At 46.1% G+C, this 19,341-nt stretch overlaps 1 protein-coding gene across 1 annotated transcript in view; it reads right to left on the bottom strand.

The window, feature by feature from the left end:
* The window catches only part of NCK1 (NCK adaptor protein 1), a 252,537-nt gene that overhangs the window by 150,604 nt on the left and 82,592 nt on the right, over positions 1–19,341 (bottom strand). Inside the window, exon 2 of the mRNA XM_082249625.1 lies at positions 8,148–8,191. The gene's annotated coding sequence lies outside the window, so the exon portion shown is untranslated. The remainder of the gene's footprint in view (positions 1–8,147; positions 8,192–19,341) is intronic.

The following is a 19,341-nucleotide window of genomic DNA, read 5'->3' as shown; positions in this document are numbered from 1 at the left end:
TCGAAACTCGATCCTGTATCCTGACCGTATGACCTCGCAAACCCCTTAGTCCGGGGTTCTGGCAAGCCATGGATCCGGAAACCGGTGAAGACATCCCCCCACCCCAGAGATGGGTAGGGGCGAATCAGGCTGTATTCTTCAGGCTTGGCTGAGCCAGACTTTTTGTTTAGCCGACCAGCGCCTTTTGAAAACCCTCTGAAGGGGCTTTGGAGGGTTTCGCCTTATCGCCCGCCCTCGCGGAACGAACAAACTCTTTATGAGCAGAAAAGGAAGGTCCTCGTTAGTTACGAGGTCCTCTTATCCTAACAGTCTGTGGCAAGACAGTGCTCTTGCCCCCAGTGAGATCCTTTATAATCTCAACCAAACTAAATGGCAACCACTGACCTAAGGGTTGACCCTATCAGGGAAAAAATGACGCGGGATTCCGCTTCCACTTTTTCGATCCACCGGATCCCTAAAGGACGCAGCGTCCTCCAACGGGATAACGGTGGCTTTATTTGGAAATTGGTGAGTCCACTACAGGTGGTACCATCTATCCTTTAAAGAGGGATTCCTCAAACGGATAGCGCCTAGCAGGGGTTCGTTTCAAAACGACCCCATTTGGGTAAAGGAAAATCCTTCTCCCTTTTGGTGGGCTAACAAGTACCAAAAAGGAATCTCAGTCTAAGCTACCTCTGTCGGTGTAACCTCAAGACTAAAGGTTTCCCGGACGGACACAACTAGTGCATCCACCACTCTTGTGCTATGGCGGAGGCAGAAACGTTCTCCTCACTGCTGAGGAGACATTACCTGAGACAACAGCCCCATAAGAGGGACCTGCAGCTGCATTGACCAGCTCCGAATCCGTATCTGAAGTATCAGATAAAAAATAGGGGTAGGCGGGGGTCGCTTCTTGACCCCCGTCCCTGACAGGCCACCTCCACCCGGGATACCAAAGACTCCAAAACTGCCGATAATGCATTAAAAACAAGTGGGGTACTGGAGGGTCCTGCGGCCACCTTGAGGGGATCAGGTGGGAATACATATGCGGCAGGGTCAATGATTATATAAGACATTTGCCAGCGACAAAAAAAAATGGCAAAGTAAAAAACTTTTTTTTTTTTCTTGTAATCCCCCAGCGCAACAGCGCCCCTCAGTGTTACCTGCCTTTTTGGACCCCACAGAGAGAGAGAGACCCCAAGGCTCATCCCTGATGCACAGAAGTTTTCTATCAGCTTGCTCAGTGCTGTCCTGTTACAGACAGGAAGTCTTTGGCCCTTTTTCCTGGGTAAAGGAGGCGGCTCCGCCCCTTAACACGCCTTCCGGCACCTCCCCCTGCTTCCACGAGGTGTTTGGTCACCTCAAACATGGCCGCCCCCATGCTGGAGACACGAGGCTACGCCAATATGGCGGCCTCGTGTGATCTGCAAGACAATGGCGGCGGCCTGTTAGGATAGCGGCGGCTAGCAGCGGCCTGCGGGATGCTGTATTCGGCCTAGCGGCCTGCGGGAGTGCATCGGCCCCACAAACTTCACCCTGGATGGTGATAAGCCTGGCCTGCGGTACAGGACCCTGGCGGGCCGCATGCGGTCCGTGCCACAAAACAGTGCTGTACAGCCCGTGGAAGCTGGAGGAATGGCGATCTGGACTGCAGTACTCAGGCATAGGCATCAGCCTGTGTGCCTCTGACAGGTAGGATACCTTATACTTCAATAGTAACGCCCTTTTAGTGCTGCCACTGACTTCAGTCATCCTTACAGTCTTACAATGACTTTAGATCGTCAGCTCCCAAACCAAGCCTCCTGGTTATTTTACACAAAAATCACACTCAAATTGGGGGATCTGTGACTTATTATAGGATAGAGGGGAGATCCATCCTACCATCCCATGGAGGGGCCCGCGTCCACCACAAACCCGACAAGGGGAGAGGGGGAACATACTACTCACCATACCTGAACCAGGCGGGCGCCAACTCCTGACAGAACCCCTCTCCACCGGGGTGGGGGGGCTGTCGACCAATATGGATGCCGTGACTCTGTTGGTCATTGGCGTCCAGGCGAGACGTTTAACTCGCAGGGTCAGTCCCTGTCCAGTGGGACTATGTCGCGGCCGACCCAGCGCGGAGCTATGGCCTGCACGCGCTCGTAGGCTGAACTGGGGTGACCACTGGATCTCAACATCCAGCCCGTCGCCCAGTTCCAGCTTACTTGCTTGAAGATCTCACAGGAAACTGGAGAAAAGAGCAGTCTAAAAAAATCTAAGAAAAAAATCCTGCCAGGACCGAAGATCCTAGCAAGGCATCTAGGTCCTTACTCCTAACTAGACAGAAAAAAACTGATTTGCTGTAGCAGGAAGTGAGAGGATATACCCTCTGGGACTGCCCCTAGGGTGTGGCCAGAACGTTTTCTTTCCTGTATAGTCCTACTCCTGTAGAGGGCAGTATAACCCGAGTTGTTATTAATCAACGAGGACTACGTCTGTCAATGAGCGACAGAGAAATTTAAATTTAACAAAGGTTCCCTATAAAATAAAAAAACAAGCTAAGACCGAAGTCCCAGCCGGGAACTAGGTCATACTCTTAAACTAGGCAGAAACAAACTGAATCCTATAACAGAGTGAGTGGGTGTATGCCTTCAGGGACTGCCCCATAGGCATGGTAAAGTCCTGCCTAGTGTCCTACTCCTGTAGGGGGTGGCATAACCCAATGTTCAAAAAATTGAAGTGTATTCAGCATGTGATTGAATGTTTTATCTTTACACCCAGTCTGCTCCTATAGTATTTCCAGCATAGGGCCTTTCAGTCCAGGTAGATGATGGAAACAACCCTCTGTTAATGCACAGAAAAGCAGTGGCTTAAGAAATCCTGCAAATGCTTTTAATTATCAGTCAAAGCAACTCAAGCCTCCAAATTCTAAAAAATTAACTGGTTATGCGCTTCCTCATTGCGGAGTTTCCCAGTTGCCTAAGTTTTATAATTCACTAACAATAGCTTGGTGATTAGGTATTTTAACTAATGTTGAAACCATATTTCATAAGAAGTAAACCGCGTTAAGCAATGCACCGCAGATTAGAGTAACAAAGTCAAACTATTGAGCAGTGACATCTTTGCCACATTTGGCTAGGTCTCCTTATAACCCGCAGACAGGCAAAATGTGGTCACTGCATTACAGCGCTGATTTTTTTTCTTGGTGATTTAGCAGTGGACCTTTGCCAGAAAGATTCTAAACAGCTCAGGGAAACTTTTTCAAAATACAAAAACCTCAATACCTATAAAAAATATCCAAGTTAATAGACAGGTTTATTTTATACAAAGATAATCATCAAATAAATCAACCTGCAAATACACAAATGCTGATGGGCACCTAAGACCTGGGGAGCTTTAATGAAAAAATCTCTACTTTTTTGGCAAAAGTCTACACCTGAACTGCCCTCTCCCAAAGTGCTGATTGGACACAGAGGAAGCCCATCAAACTAAAGAACCAATAGGCAGTTGTGGAAGGCCTTCACTTTTGCTGAGAATTGCATAAAAAAATTATTTAAATTTCCTAATGGTGCTTCCACTTCATTCAAACTGGCATCTAGCAGTCTTTACACCCGATCATTTTTAATTTGAAGGGTTGCTTTGCATACAGCCTCTAACAATCTAGTGCATTACAGGCAGGAACATTCCTATAGAGAGGGAAGCATGAGATCCTGCACACCAACCTAACAGAGGACTATAATTAGCTGCCAAAGAAAAATCAATCTTTCTAAACAATTCCTCCATAAAGAAATCTCAGCCATGCTAAATGGTGACCTACACATTAAATATTGCCATTACCAGTCTGAACGGGGAAGAGTTTCCCGATGCCTGAAGGCACTGCAGACAGATAAATACAGATGAGATAGCAATAGAGAAAGCTATTTTATCTGCCAAAGGATTTGTATTTTATTTGCATGCAACAGTCCTGACTGGCTCCCAGGCCTGCCCCTCACTCTACAAGTTGCATTGCATTGTTTTGCCTGCAATCCACATGCAACTCAATAAATCATGTGGTGTTTAAAGAAATACTATGTAAAGCAAATAGAACAGAAAGTCGCCTAAGAAATTGAGACAGGTAATACATTTTTTTAAGGGCTCTTTCACACGGGCGTTCCTTTTTTTTTGCCCGATCAGGTCCTTTTTTTTTTTTTTTTTTGTAACGGACACGGATGACACTTGTGTCATCCGGTCCGTATGTCCGGTTTTTATCCCATCCGTTTGCGGATGAAAAACTGACATAATGTATCTCTATGTAAATACGGATGTCTGCGGATGACACCACTGACATCCGTTTTTGCTTCCGTTCCGTTTTTTGAAAGGAAGAAAAAATAGGGTTCTCCTCCGTTCAAAAAAACTGAACTGAACTGAACGGACAAAAAACGGATGTCAGAGGATGATCATCCGATGACATCCGTATTTACATAGAGATACATTATGTCCGTTTTTCATCCGCAAACGGATGGGATGAAAAACGGACATACGGAACGCCCGTGTGAAAGAGCCCTAACAAAAACATTTTTTATTCATCTCAAGAAAAGCGCACATACACAGTCCAAAAAGAATAAACAATTATACAGAAACAAGGATTCCAGAGAGGGCAACATAGCACAACACCGGTAGTATCACAGCTAAGTATTAACAAGTGCATGATATAAAAGTCAAAAAAGGGGGGAATGGTAGCGGGGGGGGGGGGGGGGGGAAGAGGACCCGAAGAAGTAGAGCAGGATACACATTCTCTAACAAGCTACCGTTACCCTGGTCTAAGGCCCACCCAAGATCACCAAATCTTATCAAATTTAGAAGGACACCTTCTACCCATATATGTAAGTTTGTACAGAGGTAAAACTGAGTCTACCAGCGCCTGCCACTGTGAAACCGTTGGGGGGCCAGCCCGCATCCAATGAGCAAATACAGATTTCCTGGCGTCGAAAGCAGCGTAAAAAACAAAAAGGCGTACATAGGTGCTCGGATCAACATCGTCACAAATGCCTAGCAAAAAAACCTGGGGTCTAGAGGGATAGACAATGAGCCCACTACATTAATCACATCTCGCATATCCTGCCAGAATTGTTGGAGCAACGGGCATGACCAAACCCTATGTATAAAAGGTACCAGAGGCAGTCTGGCATTTAAGGAAGTTAACATGATTTAATTTTTAATAAATTAAACAATTAAGATTTGTTCACAATTATAACAGATAAACGTCAGCTTCATAATATAAAGATCCAGTAAGGAAACACAGGTATCTCACTCTCCGCAAGCTCTGCTGATCAACTCCACCCAGCATGGTAACGTCACAGCCCCGTCTGACGCATTGCATCCAATAGTACTTTAAGGAAAGTATTACACTATCCGCGCTCTTATTTCTGCATATATGAAAGTGGTAGTAAACACTCTATATATATTTTTAACTACAGGAAAGCTTTTAATAAAGCTTACCTGTAGGTAAGCTTATAATAAAGCCTACCTGTGTGTAAAATGAATATATCCTAAACGTGCACCGTTTAAGAGATATTTTAGTGAGCAGCAGCCGGTGACGTCACAAGCACGTGCTCTAAAAAGGACAGCTATCCTGTGCCGTTACTTCAGAGCTGTGAGCTGCAGCCATGACATAATCACAGCTCGGCCATTCAAGCGGCTGCAGCCCACAAACTCAGAAGGAAGACCGAGTGAAGATGGGAGCCTCGGCAGCTTGAACAGCTGGAGGGCTTAATTTCAAGGTAAGTCACAATGTGCTAGTATGCAATGCATACTAGCACATTATGTCTTTACCTTACAGGGAGTGTTTTTTTTTTTCACGGTTATTACCGTTTTAAACCTTACTGGTGGAGTGGAGATTATATTTCAGCAGTGTGAGTTTGGAGAAAAGATTGCCATTCTGCCTTAAAAACAAGTAGAGAAAACTGACAACTCATTTTAAAGCCATACTAGACCTCTTAAAGTATGGGGTCCACCTATTAACCACTTGCCGACCACCTAACTGTAAATGTACGTCATTACTTTACAGTTAAATACCAGGGTTATGGCTGCAGCTAGCTGCCATAACCCCGGAATCTTTTTTCTCAAGTGATCAGCTTTCAGATAAAAATGATCTCACCAAAAGATAATTTTTCCTGGAGCCTTCAGTAAGCCCGAAAACCGATCTGGTGATGGCTAGGCAGAAAGTCGAGTGAGAGCAAGAAAGGCCCAACTCTGCTCTACTCCTCCTGGAGGACCAGAGCAATGTCACTTCCTGTTCTAGGGCAGACAGAAAAGATTTTTTTTTTTTTTTTTTTTAATGGCAAAAGGTCTTTTTTTTTTCTTAACAGCCCTGTTGGGGGGCTTTGGGGAAAATTTCAAGGACCTAAACAGTGCTGGCACATTACACTGCACTTTAAAATGTATATACATGTTACATTTTTATTAAAATGTCACATCTCAAAGTTAGCTGGCATGCGGTGACTGCGCTGCTCGGGGGGGGGGGGGGGGTGGAGTACTGCGCACAGTACTTTTTTCAGCGTACACCATCTGCACAGTGACTGGAGACCAGGCATTTGCCTGGTCTTGCAGTGGTGGGTCTGCCCTGGAATAGCCACCCAACACAGTCCCACCGCATCTAGTGTGAATGTACTCTTGAATCCTATGCAACTCCTGAAATGATATTCAGGATAATACGACAAAGGTACAAGGGATGACAAAGACATAACTCCATACACATCACTAGTCTCCAGCACACAATCTTGTATGTGCTGCATGTTAAGTCGAATCATTAACTAGCTGCAGTGGGCATTATAAAACAGTCCAAACTAAGGCTTACCGTATATACTCGAGTATAAGCCAACCCGAGTATAAGCCAAGGCCCCTACTTTTACCACAAAAAGATGGGAAAAATCATTGACTCGAGTATAAGCCTAGGGTGAGAATGCAGGGCGGCGGGCATGGTACAGGAGAATGCAGGGCGGGGGGCATGGTACAGGAGAATGCAGGGCGGCGGGCATGGTACAGAAGAATGCAGGGCGGCGGGCATGGTACAGGAGAATGCAGGGCGGCGGGCATGGTACAGGAGAATGCAGGGCGGTGGGCATGGTACAGGAGAATGCAGGGTGACTGGCATGGTGCAGGAGAATGCAGGGTGACTGGCATGGTGCAGGAGAATGCAGGGTACTGGCATGGTACAGGAGAATGCAGGGTACTGGCATGGTACAGGAGAATGCAGGGTACTGGCATGGTACAGGAGAATGCAGGGTACTGGCATGGTACAGGAGAATGCAGGGTACTGGCATGGTGCAGGAGAATGCAGGGTACTGGCATGGTGCAGGAGAATGCAGGGTACTGGCATGGTGCAGGAGAATGCAGGGTACTGGCATGGTGCAGGAGTATGCAGGGTACTGGCATGGTGCAGGAGAATGCAGGGTACTGGCATGGTACAGGAGAATGCAGAGTACTGGCATGGTACAAGAGGATCCGGGGTTGTGGGCATACTACAGGAGATGCAGTGCTGTGGGCATGGTACAGGTGGACCATGCCCGCAGCACTGCATCCCTTGTAGTGTGCCCGCAGCCCTGCATAATGGCAGGTAGTGAAGCTGTTTCACTTACCTGTTCCAGCGGCGCCTTCATTTTAAAAATGGCGCCGCCACGTCATTGCGCACGCGCCGCCGCTCGTATAATTTCGGCTATTCCCGGCCTCTCCCGAGCGGCGGCGGCGGTGACATGTATGCGACGGGCGGCGCCATTTTTAAAGCTTAAACCCGTCGGAGCGGCCAGGGAATTCTTTTTTTTTTTCCTTGACTCGAGTATAAGCCGAGGGGGACATTTTCAGCACAAAAAAATGTGCTGAAAAACTCGGCTTATACTCGAGTATATACGGTAAGTTGCCATATCTAAAACCCGCTCTGCACTGGTTATCCCAAGACGACCTATCCTGATACTGGTGCTTTGTGTGGAAGCAATCCTGTGGGCACACAAACCACACTAGAACATACAGGTTGTGGACCTTTTAGTAACACTATGCCTTTGCGTGGCACCACTGGCAATTCTACACTGCAAAGAGTTACATCTGAAGCAAGAACATAGAAAAAATTAACAGCCAGCCACAAATAAGATGATGTCTCTGTAGAGAGAACAGTTATAGTTTTTGAAATTTAAAAACCACAGGTAAATACATACCTTCGCCACATCAAATCTTCTACTCTTCTGAAATCAAAGACCCACTGTAAAATAAAAAAAAAATCACAGTCAACATTTGCAAATTACTGCAATAGCTAGAGAACCTACTTATCTCAAAATCCTAAGAAATCTCCAACTTTGAAACTCTAGAACAGTGGTCCTCAAGGCCCACCAACAGGCCAGGTTTGCAAGATAACTGAAATACATCCCAGGTGATCTCATTTGCTGCTCAGTGATTGCAGTATTCTAGTCTGCATCTCCCCAAGGTAATACTTAAAATCTGGCCTGTTAGTGGGCCCTGAGGACCGGAGTTGAGGACCACTGCTCTAGAAGACTTAAATCTGTTGTAGCAGATACCTGGGAAGCTAGGCTTCACTACGGATTTTTTTTTAGACAGGCAGCTGAATTTAAATACTACACATTCTGTATTTGAGGCCTGACAGTCATACCCAACCTGAATTACATGTATAAAAAGGAGATTGTTTTGCCCATTATTATTTCACATGCACAGGACAGCTGTAGAGATGCAGGTTGAGTATACCTTGTAGGTTCTGTGTATGAGTCTGTTGGTCTACAGTAGTAAAAAGAAATGCTGTACACATTTAAAATCACACTATTCTCAATACTCTCTATACTCACTATTGGAGTGCCAGACAGAAAAAAAAAAAACTCACTTCTGGTCAATATAAAATGTGTGGCATTTGGCCCTTACTGACCACTTAACGTGAAGGTCACCCGCACAGGCCAACAGGGTTTTGCAGAAGCAGACAAGGAAGTTGCTAGTTAAACTGTGGTAAAATTTTCCATAATGAATTACTTTGGGTTTTTGGGCTCTTAAGAGTGCAGTGAAGCACACTATAAAGCCTCGTACACAATACAACCGCTGGGTTGAAGGGGGGGGGGGAAACTGACCTCTTAGGTCAGAGCTGCTGTACTGACAATCTGATGTTAGTTCAGCGATTTCCCCTGCTGAGCTATTGTGCTCTGACAGGGAGCGATAACCGGGAGCCGGTCGGCAGACCTTCTTCGGTCTTCTTCGGCTTCTGTCGGACTGGCTGCCATACACACGGGCTCAATGTTGACATTCGGCCCGTGTGTACTAGGCTTAAGTGTGTTACATGCAATAAAGGCACGTTTGCACTTTGGAGCCAAATGTATTGAAGAAAGTGGAAACCTTTATAGTTTACTTTTACAGGGAACTCCTACAGAACCATCTGTAAAAGTATCAGAAGCCCAGGAGCTTTTCAGCTTCTGTGTTTAGTGCTGAACGTGCCTTAAAGTAGAACTATAGGCTAAACTTAGTTTTTGCATTTTGGATAGAGCAAAGGGGGTTATAACCTGTCAGGTTTTTTTTCCCCATCATCTGTGTCCCATTGCAGAGATTTCTCTTCACTTCCTGTTCCATAGCCAAACAGAAAGGGAGAGGAAATCCCTGCAATTTAAGGGAATACATTGGGAAACCCCAGGTCACCAGAACAAGTGTCCCCATTGGAAGATTTCTCCTCTAATATTTTCTAAACAACCCAAAAATTTGGAATTTTCTTTTATTTTCAATTTCAATGAAAATAATAAGCAGGACAAATAGAGGGGGTGAATCTCCTTAAAAAACTGACGTGTTCTAATCACTCTATACAAAAAGTGGTAAATTTCTGAAATGTACTATTAATAGGGATACCAGATTTAAAAACCAGCAAAAGAAAAGAGAAAATACAATTGGGAGATATTTGAGGGCACCTGTCTTAAAGAGGAAGTAAACCCTCCTCTGACACTTTTACCTATAGGTAAGCCTATGATAAGGCTTACCTATAGGTACTGTAAATATCTCCTAAACATGTACCGTTTAGGAGATATTTACCTTACATGCAGACAGTGACGTCACTGGCGCATGCGCTCTGAAGGAACGGACGCTGGTGCCGTTTCTTCAGAGCCCCGTGCCGTGACTGTCGGCTCCCGCGCATGTGCGCGGGAGTGATGTCACCGCAGCTTCGGCCAATCAGATGGCCGGATGCCGCGATCCCGGAAGACGGGCGACTGGACATGTCGCCCGTCATACAGGTAAGCGGGCTGCACGGCGGGGGCTCGTTCTAAGGTAAGTATTGCATAATGAGCTAGTATGCGATGCATACTAGCTCATTATGTGTTTCTCTTACAGGTTGCCAAAAAAAAAATTGTACGGGTTTACAACCTCTTTAAGCATGACATAGCTGGGATAGTCTGAAGCAGAACAACACGTTTTTTAACCATGATTCAACAAGTCTGTGTTTCATTTGTCATTTAGCCCAGTCTAATGGAGGGGTAGGAACAAAAAGGTTTGTACGGTGTCAAATAAGGTGTCAGAATCTCTTGTCTGCCAATGCAAGGAAAGTTGGCAAAATCAATTTTTAACTTCAGCGTCCTGTTTTTCAATTTCCCGTGTGTACTCTACAAACCTGCCAATACTGGAATGTGTTCATACCAAAAGCATGATTTTACACTAACTTAGAAATTATTTTCACACTTGTACATAAGTTGAGTTGTATAAGGACTGAGCTATTTAAATATTAAGTCATGCGAGTGTAAAATATAACTAAGGGCCGATTTACACCATAAACTGCACAGAAATGCACTGTGTGTTCCTGCGTGATTCACATACGATCCAGGTACAGTGTGATTTCATCACCAAAAGAAATGCATGCACTACTTTTCAAAAAAAAAAAATGCACAGCAACCGCATCAAATGGTACTACAATACCATGCAACCTGGTGCAGGCAAATGCACTACACTTGTAGCCTGTGTTTGGGGTGTAATAATGACACCTGCTGCAAATTGCAAGTGCAGTGCATTTTGAATGCAGCCAGGCAAACACGTGCTCATTATGGTGTGTACATTAGGACGTGGTTTACTACTGCTTTAACCATCATCACTGAAAGGGAAAGAGAAAGAAAATCCCAAATCTTGATTTGCCACCTGTACCGGGGAAATATTCCAATAGGGACACTAGTTCTGGTGACCCTAGTGACAACCATAGCTTTCCTCATATTGGAGTGGTTTCCCCTCACTTCCTGTTTTGGCTACGGGACAGACAGTGAAGGGAAAATGGGATTTTTGACTTACCGCAAAAACCATTTCTCTGATGTTCATTGACAGACAGCTCCTAATCTTCATAACCACTGGGTTATACTGCCCTCCACAGAAGTAGGACACTAGGCAGAAAAAAAGTCTGGTAACGCCGATGGGCAGTCCCAAGGGGATATAACCCCCCCCCCCCCCCCCTCTGCTAAAGGTACTTAGTTTTGTTACAAGCAGCGTCAGAAGAAGGAAGGTCAAGATCCGAGCCACCGAAAAAAAAAAAAGATTAAGGATGAACCTCAAGAGACTCACCACCCAATGTAAGTCTTCCACGTACAATGGTAGATCTTCCTAGATGTAGATTTTCTAGCTTTTAACAATGTAGGAATCACAGACTCAGACAAGCCTCTATCCATCAGCACCTGACGTTTCAACAGTCAAGCCGTCAAAGCCAGCGACTGTAAAGAGGAGGTAAGAATGGTCCTTTGGACAGCAGACCCTCCCTGGGAGGAAGCTTCTAAGAAACATCGGTGACTACCTGCACCAGATCAGCGTACCAAGCCTGGCGAGGCCAGTCCGGGGCCACTAAGGTGACCAGAATTGCTTCTGCCACGATCCTGCGTATAAGTCTTGGCAGAAGCTTGAGAGGAAGGAAGGTGTAAACCAGACAATACTGACCCCACGGGGCCACCAGCGCATTTGTGACCATGACACAAACCTCTGCACCTTTCTGTTGAGCCAAGACACCAACAGATCCACCTGGGGGATGCCCCACCAGAGACACAATTGATGAAAACCTCTCCAGATGAAGGGACCAATCCAAAGCCTTCCGACTGAGGTAATCCGTCTGCCAGTTTTCACCCCCTGAAATGTGTACAGGGGAGAGGGCTGGATCGAACTGTTCTGCCCACCTTAGACTGCTAGCTACCTACAGAGTAGAGAACACTTCTTGTGGCCCCCCAGTGATTGCCATAAGCCCCGGCCATTGCACTGTCCGATTGAATGCGCACTATACATCCCTGAAGACAATCCGTCCAATGTTCCAGGCACAGTCTGATCGCTCCAATACATTGATCAGAAGTCTGGACTCTTCCAGTGTCCAGATCCCCCGCGCAGAAATTTTGCCGAGTACGCCTACCCAGCCGGACAGGCTGGCATCCGTGGTGAGCACTGTCCAATAAGGGGGGGGGGGGGGGGACCCTTTTGTTCGCTGGCTCATCTGGATCAGATTGTCCAGACACTGCGGATTCTTGTCCCATTTGGCCAGAATCTCCCTTGCAGGGACCTCATATGGAGCACTCTGGCTAAGGCAGAGTCCAGAGTCAGACCCAGATAGTCCAGCTTTGTGGACGGAACCAGAGAAGACTTCTGAAAATTCAGAATCCAGCCAAACTTCCTCATAGTTTGTATGGCGATTTCCAGGTATTCCACCAGAGCAGTAGGAGACTCGGCTCCCAGGAGGAGGTCATTCAAGTAGCCCAGTACCGCAATCCCCCATTGGCGTAACAATGCTAGCACTGGGACTTTTGTGAAGACCCGAGGAGCGGAGGCGAGACCAGAGTGTAATGCCACAAAGTGATAATGCTCCTTTCCCACAGCAAAGCAGAGGAAGCACTAGTGACTGACACATTGGAATGTGAAGGTAAGCATCCTTGATTTCGATGTAGGCAAGAAAATCCCTCTCATGCATGGAAGCCACCACCGTGCGAATGGACTCCATTAGGGATGCACCGAAATGAAAATTCTGGGCCGAAACCGAAAATCCAGGATGCCCTTGGCCGAAAACCGAAACCGAAAATGACTTTTTTCCCCCAAATGATTTTAAAATAGATAGAACAGGGGCATACACCAAAAACAGGCAGACGTACACTTGTAGCTGCCACCCTGTCGCAGTATAGTGGTTAATTTAATTACCAATGGTATTTGTATTATGCAGCATGAGGGGGTTAATGCATTGCCACTGCAGGTCACTGATGAATTAGTGACCGACCAGTGGCAGTTAATTAACCCCTTTGTGCTGCATTAGTGCAACCAGTATCAGTGTTAATTAACACTGGTTGCACTGCTACTGGTTGCACTAATGCAGCACAAAGGGGTTAATTAACTGCCACAGGTCGGTCACTAATTCATCAGTGACAATACATTAACCCCCTCATGCTGCATAATACTAATACCATTGGTAAGCTCGCCTCAGCGTCCCCCCCCCCCCCGCCTCAGCATCCCTCGCAATCCCAATGCAATCTCCTAACTCTTAGCTCCAGTCCTCCGGTGTCCTTCCTTTTAAAAGACGCGCCTCTAGCCGGTGGCCCGCCTCCCGGTTACATAGTTACATAGTAGGTGAGGTTGAATAAAGACAACAGTCCATCCAGTTCAACCTGCGTAGGTGTGTGCGGCTGTAATCATCTCACATACCCCTGAATGTTCCGATCCTTGAGATGTACGTCTAATAGTCTTTTGAAAGCCACCATACTACCTGCAGAAACCGCCTCTTGTGGTAGAGAATTCCACAATCTTGTAGCTCTAACAGTAAAGAACCCCCCACGTTGCCTGAGGTTAAAACGCTTCTCCTCTAATCGCATTGTATGCCCACGAGTCCTCATGCAATCCCTTCGACCGAACAGCTTTTTTTCTAAGCTGAGATCCCCATTGAGATATTTAAAAATTGCTATCATGTCCCCCCTCAGGCGTCTCTTCTCCAGGGAGAATAAATCAAGCGATTGCAGACGCTCTTCATAATCCAGGTCCTCCAATCCCCTAATCAGTTTAGTTGCCCTTCTCTGGACTCTCTCCAGCTCCAACACATCCCTCCTGAGGACTGGCGACCAGAACTGGACAGAATACTCCAGATGCGGTCGGACCAGAGTTTTATAAAGTGGAAGGATTATAGACTTATCTCTGGAATACATCCCTTTCTTTATGCATGCTAATATTCTGCTGGCCTTGGCAGCTGCCGCTTGACATTGCATGCTGTTGCCTAGTCTATCATCAACCAAGACTCCCAGATCTTTCTCCATTTTTGATTCCCCCAAAGGTTCCCCCCCTAAAGTGTATTGTGCTTTTATGTTTCTAGTCCCCAAGTGCAAAACCTTACACTTCTCCACGTTAAACCTCATTTGCCAAGTCGTTGCCCACTCCGTTATTTTGTCCAGGTCATCCTGTAGGATATCTGCTTCAGGCTGTGCAGTTATTGCCCTGCCCAATTTTGTGTCACTACTACTAGGATCTGTGCATGAATGAACTAACACACCGGGCGGGCGAGCGGCCGCTAATAGCTATAACTATGTGAGCGCTTCACTTCCCTGTCAGCGGAGATGCATGCCTGACAGGGAAGTGAAGCGCTCACATAGTTACAGCTATTAGCGGCCGCTCGCCCGCCCGGTGTGTTAATTCATTCATTCACAGATTGCAGTAGTAGTGACATCACCGGGAGGGGGGCCGCCGACCAGAGGCGGGTTTTTTGAAACCTGCGCTGCGCCCGCGGCGGCCATCTTTAGTATCGGCATATTTAACCCATTTTCGGCCGAAATGGAATAAGCCCATTTTCGGCCGAAAATTTCGGTGCATCACTAGACTCCATTCTAAACATCTGCACACGCACAAAGCAGTTCAGCGCCTTAAGGTCCAGAATCGGACGCACCTTGCCATCTTTCCTGGGGACTGTAAACAGGTTTGAATAAAAACACCTGAAAACGTTCCGAAGTCGGAACTGGGACAATCACCCTTTGAAGTAAAAGGTCTTGCACAGCCCCAAAAAAGAGCCTGTGAGCAGACCAGGGACAGTCACACGTTGGAAGGAAGAACCTTACCGGAGGGTAAGAACGAAACCGGATCCGCACATCTTCGTGGACCCACTTGTCTTGTACCAGGGATGTCCACGTGTCTGGGAACCAGACAAGACCATAAACAGGTGAGGGCGCACCTTCCTGCTGAAGGGGCCTTGTCCACGGGTCTGGAGACGCCCGCTCTTGTCTTGCCAGACCAAGTTTGCTTGGATCCTCCAGAGGAGGCCCCCCCCGAAGGGCTTCGATTCCTTGTCAGTCGACTCTGAGGGACAAAAAAAAAAACAAAAAACGTATGAGCCGAGGAGGAGGGCCCACGTCCTACGACGAGGGTCCTTGCCCTTAGTAGCTTGCGGAAGAAAGGTACTCTTCCCCCATGAGACCTTTACCTATGTTATCCAGGGTAGCACCAAACAGATCAGTCAGATCTTTTAAGAAGTCTGGTCTGCAGACCAGCATTTGAGCCAAAAGACACGCCGAAGAACCACTGCCAAAACACAAAGCCGAGCCACTAGGGGAGCTGCATATAAAGAGGCATCACAGATAAAACTGCAGCCCCTGGACCAGCTGGTCCGCCAGCTCAGCAAAGGCGGGGGGGGGGGGATCTACTCCCTCTTCAGGTCACAGCGCAAAAGCCTATCCCATTCGGTCAGAGTCTGCAACACCAGGGCAATGGTGAATATCGGCCTTAGTGCTGAACCAGCCAGGGTGTACATATTGCGGGCAACAGCCTCCGCCTTCCTGTCAGCCAGGTCCTTAAAGGCCGGGGACTCTTCAACCGGAATCATGGTTGCCTTGGTAAATCTGGAAAACGGAGGGCCCACCACCGGTGACAAAGTCCACTTCTTAAGAAAGGGCTCCTCATAGGGGTATCGCCTACCAACTCACTTAGGGACCCCAAGGAGACACTTTGGTCGTCCCCACTCTTTAGTGACAATTCTGTCAAAATGGGAGAGGAAAGGGAACACCTTTGCCGCTCTGGATGGCTTGCGAGTGCCAAAGGGAACCTGCGCCTGCATTGCAGCTGCGTCCTCCAACTTTAAGTCTCAAGCACAGATACAATCAGTACGTCCACCAGAGCCTTTTCGTGCGCGTTTGCAGAAGTGGAGGAATACTTCTCATTATCTGAGGATTCAGGGTGTGTGGTTGCCGACCCAGCAGGGTGATCTACGTACGGAACAGTAGAGACAGATGAGGCAGGGTAAGACTGTGGGGCGCTTTATTCCAGCCTGTCGCCCAAAAGACCGTCGTCAGTGCATGGATGGATGGATGGGACCCGGAGGGCCCAAGAGAGGGGTTTAGGTGGGGAGATGTGCTCCAAAGACTCCATGAGTCCCCAGGGGAACCCCACAAAAAAGTGTAGAGCACTGCTAAGAGACAACCCTCACCGTTCAGGCAGCACCAGCCGTTTGCCAGTCACAGAGCACCAGTCGATCCTCAGCAGAAAGGGAGAGGACCCCCCAGACTACACCCCGCAGCCACCAGGAGAATCTGCACTACACGAGCAACGATCAGAAAATGAAAGAATCCAGGAGTCAGCACCAGGGGAGGAGGAGGGGCTCCCACCCCTGAAAAAGCCACCCAGAAGGCTCTACAGACATGGCCGCCGCTATTTTATATGGCAGACCACCACAAAATGGCCGCTGGATTACAAAGATCAGGCGCTGTGTCCATCAATGAGCGAAAGAGATGGTTGCCCTAAACCAACTTTCGTACAGACTTCTGCTAAAATCAGTAAGCCAATTACACAAGAACGGAATTACATTTCTGGGTGGGTGTTCAGTATGTTACTCCAGGTTGCCATACTGCATTGAATTTTACAGAAAATTATAGCACTACACATTAAAAAAGGAAAAATTATTTTTAATAACATTCGATCCCAATAGGGTTTTTGGAGCAATTGCATATATATTATTTTCTATTTGCAATTTTTTTCCCTTAAAGTGGAGTTACCCTTTGAGTGCAAACATATCAAAACTTTATTTAACCACTTGCCGACCGCCGCACGACTATCTACGTCGGCGGTCAGCCCCTCACAGGCAAAGTGACGTAGGGCTACGTCACTAGCTTGTGAGGGTCTAGGGAGCGAGCGCGCGCCCCCGGAGGCGCGCTCCCGCTCCCGAGTGGTCACGGACCCCCCCGCGCGTGTGACCGGCGGACCCGATGTCCGCCGGCCACTCTGCGATCGGCGGGGGAGAGGGAGAAAGTCAGGCAGCTTGTGTAAACAAGCTGCCTGTCATTCTCCTCGCTGTATGAGAGCTGATCACATGGATCTACTATGTAGATCCGTTGATCACTCTGCATACAGCTGAAGCCCCAGCCAATCACAGTTAGAATCACGCCCCTAGGGACACACACAGCCCCTCCCTCTCAAATAAAGTTAACCCCTTCACTACCAGTGTATTTTTACAGTAACAGTGCATATGTATAGCACTGATTACTGTAGAAATGTCACTGGTAACCCCAAAAGTGTCAGAAATGTCAGTCAAGGGTCCGTTCTGTCCGCCGCAATGTCGCAGTACCGCAAAAAAAAAAAATCGCAGATCGCCGCCATTACGCGTTAAAAAAAAAAAAACAACAAAAATGACAAAAATCTTTCCCTTAGTTAGTAAACGCAATAACTTTTGCGCAAACCAATCAAAATACGCTTTTTGCGATTTTTTTTTACCAAACATAGGTAGCATAAAACAAATTGGCCGAAAATTTTTAAAAATTTTGATTTTTACATTTTTTTGGGGGGGAATTTCATATAAAAAAAAGGGAAAAATATTGCCATTTTTGCAAAATGGACGCTCTATTTTTGTTTATAGCGCGTGATCAAAAAAATCGCACAGGTGATCAAATACCGCCAAAAGAAAGCTCTGTTTGTGGGAAAAAAAGGACGCCAAATTCGTTTAGGTACAGCGTCGCACGACCGCGCAATTCTCCGTTAAAGTCACGCAGTGCCGAATCGCAAAATACCCCCTGGTCGGAATGGGGGTAAAATCTTCCGGGGCTTAAGTGGTTAAACTACAGTTTGAACTTCACAGTTATGTCAACAGTGTAAAATATGTTTAAAACCACAGGAACTCCCACTCTGCACCCACAAGCATGTCTATGATACAGGTGCAAAATTAAACACAGACTGGTTTCATAAATGCCTTATCATGCACCTGCATTTCACAGCTCAAATAGCTCATTTAAAAAAGAAAGAGGAGAGATCTATAACAGACAAAATAGTGACACTTCCTTTATAATTTTATCTCTGCACTCCAAGCCAGGAGGCAGAGTATGAGGGATTACATAAACTGAATTTCTGGTAAGGAGAACAGGAAATACCTGGTGTTACTAATAAATAACCGTACAGTCATTCTTCAAGAAGCAATTACATCATCATTAGTGGCTATGGGTAAATGTGGCTAGAACAAATGTCTAAATAAATTGGAGGAATTTTATAAATTAAAAAAATAAATAAAATGGTTTAAAAGCCACAAATATCATTAAGAATGTATTTGGATTTAATTTCAAGAAACAATTGTTTGCATCTAAAAGAATTTACTTAAAGCAAAACGTCGCCCTAAAGGGGAAATTACACTTTAAGTCGTCATGTGACTCAAAAACTGCATCAAAAACGCAACACGATGTGTTTTTGATGCATTTTTGTCACATTTTCAATGCATTTCAATGAGGACTGAAAATGCACTAAAAAATTTTTAAAAAATGTTTACACAAAAGCGCTTCATACTGCTCAGTGCAAAAGCAGCCTATCAGCCAAAAAGGTGCCGATAAATTCATATTCATTTAAATTCATGATGTGAATTAAAAAAATAGTAGAGATTATATAATAATAATAATATATTACACACACACACATATACATACACACACACTGCATCTCACAAAAGTGAGTACACCCCTCACATTTTTGTAAATATTTTATTATATCTTTTCATGTGACAACACTAAAGATATGACGACACTTTGCTACAATGTAAAGTAGGGGTACACTTAGGGGTGTACTCACTATTGTTGCCAGCCGTTTAGATAATAATGGCTGTGTGTTGAGTTATTTTGAGGGGACAGCAAATTTACACTGTTATACAAGCTGTACGCTCACTACTTTACAGTGTAGCAAAGTGTCATTTCTTCAGTGTTGTCACATGAAAAGATATAATAAAATATTTACTAAAATGTGAGCGGTGTACTCACTTCTGTTCGGTTTTCCTGAATTTCCAGTTTCAGACCAGAATTTTCATTTCGGTACACCACTACTAAGGGATTTGAACTTTTATTGTGTGCCATTCCTTTTCTTAGCAGGTCATTGCTGATCAAGTTAGAACAGAGAACAAGAAATCCCAATAAGCAATAGATGCCCTGTTGTGCCTGC

This window comes from Pelophylax lessonae, assembly GCF_965119305.1.
Source record: "Pelophylax lessonae genome assembly, chromosome: 3".
Lineage (NCBI taxonomy): Eukaryota > Metazoa > Chordata > Amphibia > Anura > Ranidae > Pelophylax > Pelophylax lessonae.
Note: the sequence above shows the minus strand (reverse complement) of the source record. Positions and strands in the feature narration are given on the sequence as shown.